The sequence below is a fragment of the Triticum dicoccoides genome, chromosome 2A (assembly GCF_002162155.2).
Source record: "Triticum dicoccoides isolate Atlit2015 ecotype Zavitan chromosome 2A, WEW_v2.0, whole genome shotgun sequence".
Classification (NCBI taxonomy): domain Eukaryota; kingdom Viridiplantae; phylum Streptophyta; class Magnoliopsida; order Poales; family Poaceae; genus Triticum; species Triticum dicoccoides.
The window spans coordinates 8,160,874-8,174,024 of NC_041382.1; the positions used below are offsets into that span (position 1 = coordinate 8,160,874).

General features: G+C 43.3%; 2 pseudogenes; one reads left to right on the plus strand and one right to left on the minus strand.

The window, feature by feature from the left end:
• Positions 1-4,713: 4,713 nt before the first annotated feature.
• LOC119357381 lies at positions 4,714-7,587 on the minus strand (annotated as a pseudogene).
• Positions 7,588-8,360: 773 nt separating this feature from the next.
• On the plus strand, positions 8,361-12,912 carry LOC119357382 (annotated as a pseudogene).
• Positions 12,913-13,151: the final 239 nt, after the last annotated feature.

A 13,151-nucleotide genomic window follows, 5' to 3' on the forward strand; every position in this document is an offset into this window, starting at 1 on the left:
CGGGCGTCTTCCTCCTTGTTGTGCATCCCCTTCTCCACCCTTATCCTTGCTAACTGATTGTGTGTTTGGTTCCTGCACGAGCTTGGTCCGTTCCGTCAGATACAGTATCTTTATCTTTTTTGTGTTTGATTACGTACACAAGTTCTCCAGTCAAGCCTGAAAGTTGGCCGTGGAGAAACGCTTAAATCGTCTGTTTCTCCAGGGCCAGCCGCGCATGCCCTATGGGGCAGGCTACCTCTCGTCCTCTCTTCACTCATGCAGAACGTAGCCAAACCAAGCAGCAGGCATTTTTGGAGGTTACAACAGATATGACTGTTACCAAAGTGATGTTGGCAACCAAACATTTCTCAAGTGTATTTTTCATCCTGCGTCCCTTTCCACCTGCCTCTCAGGCTTGGCGCAATTATAATTTGGATATGGTCTTCACATTTACTTCCATACATGTCAATGTAATTGACAAGCTACATCCAAAGAATGCCATTGCCAGCCCTGTTGAAGAAATTCAGGACCTTTTTCGGACTACAAAATATCCAGATTTGCACAGTTAAAATTATACAACTGGATGTGCAGGACTGAATAAAAGACGATGCTGGCATAGCTTTGCATTTCAAAAGAATCAGCGTAGGGAAACATATATTTGTGTAGAGGCCTATAAGGATCTTCTGCTACCCAAAATAGAGGATACAGACTAAAATAAGTACATATATATACAAAATCACGTGACTCCTATGTTCATTGATCCAGGCTGGCCATAACAGGGCTTCCGACTTCTTCTTTGAGAAAGGCTTTCTACTGTTCTTAATGATGCCTTAAACAGTAATCTCTGAAATATCCTATGGCATTACGGGGTATACAGATTCTTGCACCTTCAACCTTATGTTGTTAATTTGTTATTACCTTAGTAGAAGCGGACAGCAAGAATAAGTGTGCAATTCACAAAATGAAAACAGTCATGATTCAACAGTAAGTGTGCCTCCAAATTTTCTGTTACTTTCTTGAACACATCCATGCCTAGCAATCCAACAAGACTTAGCAATGCATGCTATATAATCACATGTTGACATATGTTAGCCATTTGTCCCAAATAACCTGAATACCATATGACAAGTTCAACAATAATATTGGAGGACAAAAATATGTGACTAATTTGACTGAGTAGTATCAGACACCAAGCTGTGGTATAACGCCTGCTTAATCATGAAAACCAAAGATCTTTGTATGGAATAGCCAAAAAGGACCTTCTTCTGTTTGTTTGCAACAAATCTCTGCATATATGAAGCATTTATTAGGCCTACAATGGCACATTTGCACACTGCATCCATACAGAGAACCGAGTCAATCATATATATGCATTAGTTTGGTTGTGTAAATCTGTAATTTGGCGGCGCAAAAATAGGTCAGCAGAAAAGGGACAAACAGCATACAGAACCCATACGCATAATGAGGTAGTGAAAACGTAGCTGTTGTTTCTATGTATATGAATTACTTAGCCTGGTTGGAGTTCTGTATGGATGCCATTCAGAGCATTCTCATGCATCCATGCCTCTTCGCACTTTGAAATCCAGCCGGGAACCACAGAATCTGAAATGTTCAATTTAGATATACAATAATAGGTTGCAGAATTAACAAGAGCTAAGATTCTGACCTTTTAGTCTATTTATTTATTCCAGAAAATTTGATTTGGCAGGCAAAACATTATCAGAAAGATGAGCCAGTTATCTGTGGTGAACGAAATGAACTCTTCATTTTGACTTTTACATTTACTGATTGAAACATTTGGTCAGTGTTGATTACCCATGCAAGTGCCTGACCGGGCACATCAAACTTTCTGGTCCACACATGATTGCTTACACATGAACGAGCACTCTTCTATTCCCTCAACTTCTGACGAATCAGACTGTCGTTAACCCTGAATTTTCTTTTACACAATCTTTGCTTCTATCGAGGAGTGTTCCCATACCCTCACTGAAGAAAGGCAACTAGTAACTCACAGACTCTCAGTGCATCCAGCAGGAGCGAGGGGATTGGGGGAGATGGGGCTTGGGACCTGTGTCTGTGGGTCGTGGCTGTTTGCTTTTTCCCCGGGGTTTTTCTGCTGTTTTTGTTGAGCGGGGATGGGACAAGGGGTGGGCTGGTTTTGCAGGAGAGTGCGAGGGATATGGATCCATTAAGACCGCAGACTCCCCTTTGTAGTAAAGATAAGAGAAACTGCTAAGATAACTGTACCGAACATAGTAGTAATAGTATTCATCTCTGGGGAAGCAGGGCATGTGCAACTTGTCAAGCAGCACTTGGTAGTTTTGTAACTTTATAATCCAAATGTACTCCCATCACTACATGTACATGCTGCTAAATGCTTGTTTGCCGTAGTGATATGGTGGATCTGAGATGAGGATACAAGGGAATCAGGCTACCTCTAGTGTAAGAAAGTAAAGATCAGCAAAAAGAAAAAGTTAATTCTTGTTGCGTTTCATTCACCCAAGTTGGCACTATAATACTCCCGCAGCGGTCACGCTAGGCACTTGACAGTTAGTTCACCTAAGATAAGTAGCTTAAACCAGGCTTTAACAGCTAACGAGAAACTACAAGGAAATGATAAATGACATGTATAATCGTTCCGCTGGCTACACTTGGTCACTCCTGAACTGTGGATGAACTTTGAGTGAAGGTGGCAACGCGATTGCCTGCATCGTCTTGGAGGGCTCAGTACCTTGAGGTATCGAGCAGACGGTGTCCTCTCATGGCCTCTGAGAGCATCTTGAGCTGCATCATCATCCCAGAGTTGGTAATGTATCAAACGTGCGCCTCCTCGACGATGGTGCCAACTCTGATCAGGAGATGCTGCAACCTCTCCACCACCTTCTCCTCTGATCATGCATGGCTGGAGGAGTGGTAACTGTTCATCAGGAAGGAGATGAACCGACTTACAAGTTCACCTGTAAGTGCAGATATGGCAACCTTCATGGCCAGGATTCATGACATAGCTGCTTGTTGATCTCTGGTCAAATTTAACTAAGCTGGCCTCTGCCAAGTCTTGAAGTATTCGTGCATTTAAACAAACTATCCCTGAATGAGTTGGTGGGTGAAAGACATGGAGCAGTTTAGAGGCCCAAAGGCGTTACCGGGACCTGTCAACTTTCCAAACAGCTTGGGAAAGAATTAACCAACCAGTATTTGTAATGTTCACGATAGGTCCAAATCAGTTATTGTCCCGTTGCAAAATGTATATTTAATCGTCTTTGCAATTTTCTTTGGTTGGACTTTTACATTTTACGTACGAGGGAATGGCATCCCATATACGTGCAGTCTACTATTGCAAGGTTTGACCATGGACATTGTCTGGGTTTTTAACAGATAACTTCAGTGGAGAGAAGCAGCGCACAGCTCATTGACAAAATATGGGCCCCTTTATCTTTGTCAGTGAGAGTCACAACTCTATACCTTAGTAATTTTTCTGAGCACATGTAACTAGCTTGTTTCCACATTTGCTCCTTTTGTCAGAACCTATCAATCTCTGTATGGCTTATCTTGTGCTAATTCAGTTTTCAATCGGAATTGTTGCACCGTGTGCATTTTTAGATTCCAGGCTTTACCTGAATGGCAAAAATGGGAAAGCAAATACTGTGATCCAACTTGGTTTTGTTATTAAAAAACTAAAAGTAGTCGCCCTACAAGAAATTGTTTGTACCCCCTGTACATTTCTCCATGTACTGAGTATGGTCAGAACAGTTACCAAAGCACAAGACAGTCTAAAATTTACGAAAAAAATGCTTCATTATTGTGGTCGAAAATCGAACAGGAAGGCCTCAAGGAGGACCGAGTGATCCAAAACGAATTCTCTGCCAAAGATTTGCTGGAGCTATATACTTCTGCAGCAGTCACATTAGGCACTTGGCAGTTAGTTCAGATAAGACTAGCGGCTTAAACTGGGCTTAAACAGCAAACTAGAGACAACAAGGAAATGGTAAATGACGAGTAGAATCATGCCGTTGGATACACTTGGGCACTCCTGAACCGTCGGTGAACCTTGAGTGAAGGCGGCAAAGCAAGCGATGCTTTTCTCCTGTTTTGGTCAGCTTCAAATTTAAAGTGTGTTCTGAATGTTCAGAAGTTCCAGAATCCATAAACTAGACAACACTTGAATAAATATTCTTTTCTTATTTCAGTTAAGTTTTCTCACCTTCCTATATGGATCAGGATTCATTCAATGGTGCGAGATGATGTTGTTTGTTATCTAGAAAGTGCAGGGGGGTTTGGTGGATTGGATAGAACAAAATTTTATTTATAATTGAGATCTCCAACTCATTTAGTTGAATGGTACTCCCTCCGATCCAAAATCACGACACTTATTTTTGATCGGAGGGAGTGTATAATCACTCCGTAAAATGGTTTCCCCATGGCCACTTGAACACATCTATTTGGCATGTAATGTAAAAAAGTACCAAGGGTCACATTACACGAGTTCTGAACAAAATTAGATTAGCACTCCTTGCCGCTTTCTCACCTTCTTCATGTGTATCCTGAGCATGACTTGTAACAAAGTGAGCAAATGAGTTATGAGGGGGTATCCATGATTCCCATGAAAATAAAACTAAGTCTTCTTTCGGTCTAACATTAGGAATGCTAGCAATTACCCAGATGTTTCACTTGGCGATTCCTTCTTGATTGAAACATTAACTGTATGGCGTGTTGTGCTAAGTGGAGTCCAATATGTCAATCCTCTTCCTCATCCTCGTCTGATTCCACCAAGGACGCTGTCGGAGTCTTCGTCTTCTAATTCAGACTTGGGCTCAGCAGCAGAAGGCTCGTACCCCTGGTCTGATTCCTTTGTTTCCTCTGCCCCGGAATCGCTTGCCTCCATGTTCAGGAACTCCCAGCCACCATCGTCAACAAACTTCTGAGGATCATCAATGATAGTCTTCAGGATAGGACGCCAGTTCAGATACAGCCTGCTCTCATAGTACTTGAGATCGGTGGTGTCAACCCACTCCTTTATCGCGTCAAGTGAGGTTGTCTGGATGGAGTCGATGCGGAGAACATCCTTCTTGAAGTCGTTGAACACGATAGCCATGTCAAATTTCTTTGTTCCAAAGCCCACCCTCTCCAGATTAACAATCTCTATCTCACCCAGGGTCACCACTAGGAAAGGAGTCTCAATTAGCTCAACCAAACAAGTTGAAGTTGGAATGATGAAAGCTGAAGCTTTATACGGAACCCCATGGAATCCAAGCTCTCTAAGAGGGATATGGAACTACAGATCAAGCCCCTTGAACTGTGGTTGCGACCAGTGGTCATTAACCTTGTTGATATAGTTCTGGAACTCCATGGTTGATTCTGTTCTTCCGGTCCCTCTCACGCCGCTCTTCTTCAATCTCATCAGGATCAAGGGCTGATCTCCTTCTGCCACCAACAGTTTGAACAACATCCATCACTTCAACATGATATGATTGTGCAATGGATATGTAGGAGGGTAATCATTTCTTTCTCTGCCGGCTGGAAAAAAACATATGTTCTATATTCCCGTACATGATATCCATACGCTCATCAACCCTTGAAGTAGAACATCTGAAACCATTAACATGGGCCTGAAGAGTTCCTGTCAGCTTTCTCCCACGACCACCAAATGCAGGCCGTATCCACACATCATTAAGCCTCATTTGCTTTGTTTTGGTGCTTTGATTGCTGGAGTTTCTCCTGAGTAACAAGGGTGCTTGCTTGCTGGAGTTTCTCCTGAGTAACAAGGGTGGCCCTCTCTGGCTCCCTTGAAGCTACTTGCCTCCTCAATGTTTTGATCTGCTGCACAACTTCACTGCTATGCCGTGGATCCTTTGAGCGTAATGTAATCATTTTCAAGTAGATAGCTCCTTGAGCCTTGTCAAACATTTGAGAATGGCATGCCAGGTACTCCCTCCGTTCCGAATTACTTGTCGCTCAAATGGATGTATCTAGCATCAAAATAGTGTTAGATACATCCACTTGAGCGACAAGTAATTCAGAACGGAGGGAGTACATTAAACAAAATGCGGATAGTGCAGGTGTGGTTGCCCTAGTGGCTTGTCACACTCTTAACAGTAGAAACATGGAAAGGGATCATGCTGCCATAAATAGGTAAGAGAACACCTTCATTCCTCTGATCCACCTGTATCACCAACTCTCTCGAATAGGGCACATCATTCACATTCTTTTATGCAGCAAGCTCATTTGAAGACCTAGAAGGAAGAACCAGAACCACCCCCATCAAGCCTTCTAGAAGTCTCTGGAGCTCTTCCTTGGACATCCATCTCCGGGTTGTCTGATCGAAGTGTCGCCATGGATGGTAGTGCTTCCAGGCTATTTGACTCAACCTAAGCCCGCTCCGGCTTCGGAACTTCCTCCTCATCATTAAATGAATAGGCAACATCTTTAACAGCCTTGGAGCAATTGGTCAAGATCTCTGCAGTCTTGTCACTAACTTAAGCTGTATCAGCTAATAACTTAAAGAACTGCTTTGTCTTCTCATTGTTTGTTTCTGCCTGTATATTACTCAAACACTGCAACTGCAGCCTTAAAAACTGCAGACATCTGATTGCCTGGTTTACATGCTGCTAAAGAAGCTTCCTGGGCTTTCAAAAGTGTCTAATACGCCCTACTCTCTGCTGGGGTAGTATCTACCAGAAATGTTCTGGCAACATTGGAACAGTAGTTACTGTACCTGGACCCAGTTGCGCAGATGATGATACTTGCAGGATCATAGTAGAGATAATCATCATTGCTGGAGGCACCTGGCCTAAGATCAAACTTCCCTCCACTTTAGAAGACAGGAGGGTAGCATATATCAATATTTTCAGGCTTCAACTTCTCCTTGGCCTTCAAAGGATCAATAATAACCTTCTCTGTGTCATACATCAATGACAAGTGTGAGACTTTTCTCTCCTCATCAATAACCTTCTCCATGGTCGGTACCACAAAGTTTTTCATTAGAGATGAAGTTAGGCAAGCAGTCTTTTTCACACATATGATCTTTGTGGCACCTTCGACGGCAAAAATCTCAGGAAACCCGTGTGTTACGTCTGCAAGTTGTACACAGATCCAACAGATAACTTTTCTGCCCATGTTTCAAGGAGCTTACCCTGAGGTGCCTCTTTTGCAATGTGACCAACAACTTAAGTGTCAGATTTCGACTGAGCACAAACAGCACGCAGTATTATCATCCATCAGGTCAATGCCATCCCCATTCTTGCTTTTCACATGCAAGACAATATCAGAACCAAAACAGCCTCATTTGCAGCAGCATCCTTGATGGTTCCAATGAGATTTTGCTTTCTTCTGGCTGCATAAGAAATGTATCTGCTTCTGCATGAAGACAATTATGGTTTCTGGAAATTCATCATATCCAAGTAACCAAACATCCAGAGCTGTGGATTTCAAATGACGGAGATCCTCAGAAGGAGGCGGAGTCGCAATTGCAATGGCATCAGAAGAAGCCCAAAGATCAGACTTATTTTCGTTCCAATGGTCATAAAACACGTTAAGCCGCCTACTGAAGGTCTCTAGATTGATTGTATGGGCTGCTCCTGAGCCTAATTTTTCTTTACTATTATCTGCCATCTGTACCATGAAGCCAACTGCAGGAAAATTGATGATACTTAGCTAGTGCAATCGTCTGAAAAATACCAGTTACAGGCTTTGGTATGCATGTAGCTAAAACTTTTTATAAGCTAGCTAGTAGTAAAATGAGAATCAACGGCATCAAATTCATAGCACTGACAAAACGGGTGACATTTACGTACGTGGTCTAGAGCCTTATACAAATGCTTTTGCTTAGATATTATGACGATTTTTTTCATGGCTTGCGTTCTCGATGACAAGACACAGCAAGCAGATGTAGGCCAGAAGATGATGACGGTTTAACCTTTGTATGCAGCCTGCCAGGGATACCAAAATCATCGAGCTTTACCTGCTTTGCAATCGAGGTGACCATTTTGTGGAGAGAGAGAGAGGAAAAAGAAAAGTAATGTGAAGATGAGAAAAGTTTTGGAGTGGAGAAATGCTTGCTGGATGCTAGAGATGGAGATGAACACCATAGTCTATTTTGAACAGTTTGATGTGTCAGCTTGTTATTTTGATTTTTCTGATTCAATTTTGTCTGCATATATGTATTCTAGGTCCATGCATGCATGTTTTGAATTTTGAGTCGTCTTTGCTTAGCAGATGATACATACATAGATAGATAGAAACACCTCAAGGTCATTGCTTATATATGATGACACATAATAATGGCAAGAGTAAAAAGAAGGGGCGGCAAATAATTCAAGGTCGGTCTACATTTGTTAATAATGCATATGATAGATGATGGTTTGCCCTCCCGTGCGGGCGGAGCCATGGTGGTGCCTATCACACGACCCGGTTGGATCGACCTCAAGGGGGGGCTAGCATGCAAGGGCAAAATCACACGAGCAAAGCTGGGGGCATTCAGAAGTGTCCATCAGTGTACAATTTAGATAGCTCTATTACATTCAGAAGTGCAATAAAAATACAAAGGGATGGGAAAAATAGAGACTGATGAATGAATACAAATTAGGACTTTGGCAAAAATGAATGGAATTCCAGCGTGAACATTCTGATAATTAAATTGAGAAAAATAAGCTCACTCACGAGAGTGCAGCACTACATATATAGATTCGTAACTCTATATATTGATCAATAGCGACAAGAAGAAATAAAAGATACTGCTACTGCTTGTTCACTCCATCAAAAATCTAATCTTCTTGGAGTGTGCAGCAGCTCTGAAGCTTGATCGGTTTGAGGCAAAAGTTCTGTATATCCTCCAGGGATCACTGGAATAAAAATGGTCGAGGGGTCCCCGTTAAACATATTATTTGCAAGGATAGGCATTGTAGAATTAGAACCTGTGCCTGCCTCCGAATATCCCTGCTTCACAATAAGACGGAAACTATTTATAACTGTTGTGGTAGAACTAAATTGCCCGAAATATGCTCAAGAATTTCAATATTTGTTCCCTTCTATTCAAAAAATGTTCGCAATTTAAAAACCAATTATCGATTACCATTCTTAGTTTAGAATTTCAAATTTAAAAATGTTTACCTTTATTTTACAAATTCAGAAACTATTAGTGAATTTCAAAAAATGTTCCCACTTTTAAAATTGGTTCCCAAATTCGGAAAATGTTCATGTTTTCAGAAAATTCGAAAATGGAAATTTTTTTGGCAATTGCAGAAATTTTCCTACTTTAAAAATTTGTTCACAGTCCGAAAAGTTTTCAAAATTTGTTCAAAAATTCAAATAATGTTTGGGAATTTTAATTTTAAATTTTGTTCACAAATTCGATTTTTCATGTTTTCAAGATTTAGAATTTTTTGTCGTGAATTTCAGAAAATGTTTGCATTTTGAATTTTTGTCACAAATTCAGATAATATTCGTGAATTTTTAAAATGTTCCTGCTTTCCATTGTTCATAAAAAATTCAATAAATGTCCATATTTTCAAAATTTGTTCGCTAAATAAAATAATGTTCATGTTTTGAAAATGTTCGTAAATCCGAAAAATTGAGGGTTTTTCATTTTTTTTCTGGTTTTAAAATATTTATTCATAATTTTAAAAAATGTTTGTGTTTATAAATTTGTTTAGTTTTTGAGAAAATCTTTGAGATTCCCAAAAAATGTTATGCTTTCACAAAATGAAGATTTTGATTTTGTTTCAGAAATCTCAAAAATAAAACCACATTTGAAATTTCAAAAAAGTTCATATAAACTGGGTTGCCATTTTGGATATCAAATCTTTAGAAATTACGGTGGCTAGCGATGTTGATCACGTGCAGTCGTGGGAGCAAATCACACGAGCACGGGCCTTTTTTCAACTCTCGAAGACTCGAACGTGATGGCTCCGCCTGCCACTGCAAATGGACCGGCCCAGGTTAGCCGTCTCTGTGCAAATCCCCAAACCCTCGCCGCCTCATCGTCCGGCGACCGTTCACCAACGTGGACCCTTGACGGAGGCCGATCTGCGGTGCAGGGGGCTCGACCCGCACGAGGTGGACGGATCCACGGAGCAGCTGCTCTCCCACATCTGCACCAAGCTCGTCCCCGCCCTGCCGGCCTCCGACCACCGGCGGCACACGCCCCTGCACAAGATCCTCTCCCGCCTCGCCGTCACGGACCCCAAGCGCAACCCCGCCCTCCCCGCGCCCGACGGCGTCGACTGCATCAGCCTCCTCCACGACGCGCTCCTGCGCGAAATCCTCTGCCGCCTCCCCGTCAAGGACGGCGCGCGCACCTCCGTCCTCGCCTCGCGCTGGCGCCGCGTCTGGCTCTCCACGCCCCAGGTCCTGGCCGACGCCCACCTCCGCCCCAAAGGCTGCCGCTTGCCCCCCACGCCCGCGGACTCGCCGGCCATCGTCGCCGCCGTCTCCAGCATCCTCGAAGCGCACACCGGCGCCATCCCCACCGTCCACCTCACCTGCAGCCACACGAGCGCGTACCAGGCCCAGCTCGCGCGCTGGCTCCACCTCCTCGCCACCAAGGGCGTCCAGGAGCTCGTCCTCGTCAATCGCCCGTGGCCGCTCGACGTGCCCCTCCCACCCGCGCTCTTCAGCATCACCACCCTCGCTTGCCTCTACATCGGCCTCTGGAAGTTCCCGGACGTGGCCAGGTTACCGCTCGGCACCTCCTTCCCCCATCTCCGTGAGCTCGGCATCTGCAGCGTCGTCATGGAGGACGGGGACATCGACTTTGTCGTCGCCAAGAGCCCCGTCCTGGAGACCCTCAACATCCATGGATGCAACAAGGGGCTGCGCCTTCGCCTCGTCAGCCAGAGCCTCCGCTGCGTCCAAATTTGCAGCTCTGTTCTCGAGGACATTGCCGTGGTGAAGGCTCCTCGCCTCGAGCGGCTCATCCTAGAGGGCTTTCGGAGCAACGCCGGTGTCTTGTGCACCAGAGTCAGGATTGGCGACGCTCCCAAGCTACACGCGTTAGGAATCTTGGAGCCAGGGAGCACCATACTAGAGATCCGAGACACCATCGTCGTGGTACATACATCTCCTGTCTGCAGTCTAACATTGTTCAACTAGCAAAATGTCCAGTTGATGGAGGTCCATGACTAACTGTGTGACTTTTTTTTTGTTTAATCGGGTTCATTTCAGCCCGGGATAAAGGCGAGCCCAAGCACCATGGCCACCGGCATCAAGGTCCTGAGTCTGAATGTGCGTTTCGGAAACCACACGGATGCCAAGATGGTTCCCTCCTTCCTCGGCTGCTTTCCCAATTTGGAGGCACTGCACATTATTGTAAGTTCTTTCCATTTCATGTTTTAGTTGCGATCGACAATGGTAGAAAGCACATGAATAGTTGAGTGAGATCTCTGGTGATACTAACAAACATGGGGAACTGCATATATAGTGCATACACGGTATCAATTTCTGATCTTTCACGTGTGGGCTACTTGGTAGTTGTTACTTTCTGCTAATTTCACGTGTGAAAATATTGATTGTTGATTTGCATAGCTCTGTCTGAGTCAATGATCATAAATGTCAAGCATTCCATTTATTATCAGCCATCAGGTTTTCTCTTCTTACACCCACTAACTTTTGGAAAGCAACCTTCACCTTTAGGGCCTGTATTTCAGCTGTCAAGTTTGCAACTTATATATAATCATCTTGCTCATTCCTGCCTACAGTTTTCTGGTGATCTGTGTGATATTACCACAGTGCCGTGTTAGTTCTTTGGTACTAGACCGTATCATGACATGAGTTATGTCTACTTAACTAATTGCACAGTTCTTTTCAGGCTAACATTTATTCTTAGCCACCAGGTCTTCTCTACACATACTAAACAGTGACTAGAGTACAAAATGATAATTCTGGGGGTTGCACATTGCTGCCTACTATTTGTTGGAGGTCCATGTAGCATGCCATAATGCCATATTGATGCTGGTAAATTGTGCACTTGTTAGGAGAGCTAATCTGCAGCTCAAATGTGTAGCCTAACTTCTTAATTTGTTATACATGAACTGTGATCATGAGGCCACCGTAGTTGCTGTTCTATCTGTACTACTAGGATAGTTGGTACTTTGTCTAGCTTCATTCATGGGAAGCATTGGCATCTCATATCTCTCTCATATATCAGAACCCACATTTAGGTATGCATGCTGTTTGTTTCACGGGACAATAACTGCCGCTTTTCAATTAATATGAAGCGCTGTGTGGTATTAATTTGCACCATGTTTGTGTGTACCAGCATTATATACTCAGCATGATTCATCATAGCTGAACTGTGAGTGATTTAATTGTTTTTTTTCTTGCAGTCTGAAAAATGTGATCATCAAGCTGGCAGTGCCAGGATGAACCGCAGCTTCTGGAAGCAGACCAAGCCCACTGAAAGTGTCAAGTCGTGTATCAAGGTGTTCTCTTACAGAGAATTCTGAGGGGAGCTTGGGGAGGTTGCCTTCCTCAAGTTCTTCTTTCGGAACGCGAGGGCGCTGAGGACTGCGTCCATCTCCATGGCTAACCAGAGCTTCACGACATTCTCGATGGATGAGGCAACTCGTAAAGCGCAGGAAGCTTCTAACAACATGGCCAGCAGGTCCTGCGAAATGGTGCTTCTCGGGAGCACAGGTCCTGAAGGAGGTAGCCCCTGGAGCTTCAAGAGAGGGACGGATTACTCCTTTGATGACCCTTTCTCAGCGGTGCAGATCCACAACATAGCTTAATATCTGTATCTGCTTCTTTTGGTACCTGACTTTGGTGGTACTTACATTGCAGACTTTGTGTTAAATTCGTTGTCTGATCTTTGATGAGAATCAGAAATACTATGGACTGATGATAGCTTGCTTGCCTCTTTCCTGTAGTATATGCTCCTTGCAACTTTTTGATTGTGGCAGCATGTTTTAACTGTATTCTGTGGATCATGTCGTCCTGATCGCCATGCAGATCAATTATCATCAGAACTCTATGGTCTTTAGACATGTATTGTTTTGATTATATATGTCGTTGAACTTCAGGAGGTACCATTTTATTTCGGGCATTACCTGCATCTCTGATTGAGCTTGTCAATATTATTTGATTTCTAATTTCACATTGCATTGATTCTCGACATGCCAAAGAGGAAACGTACTGATGTGCTGTGTAAATTTTTTTTGGCCTTAAGGATCCATTAATTT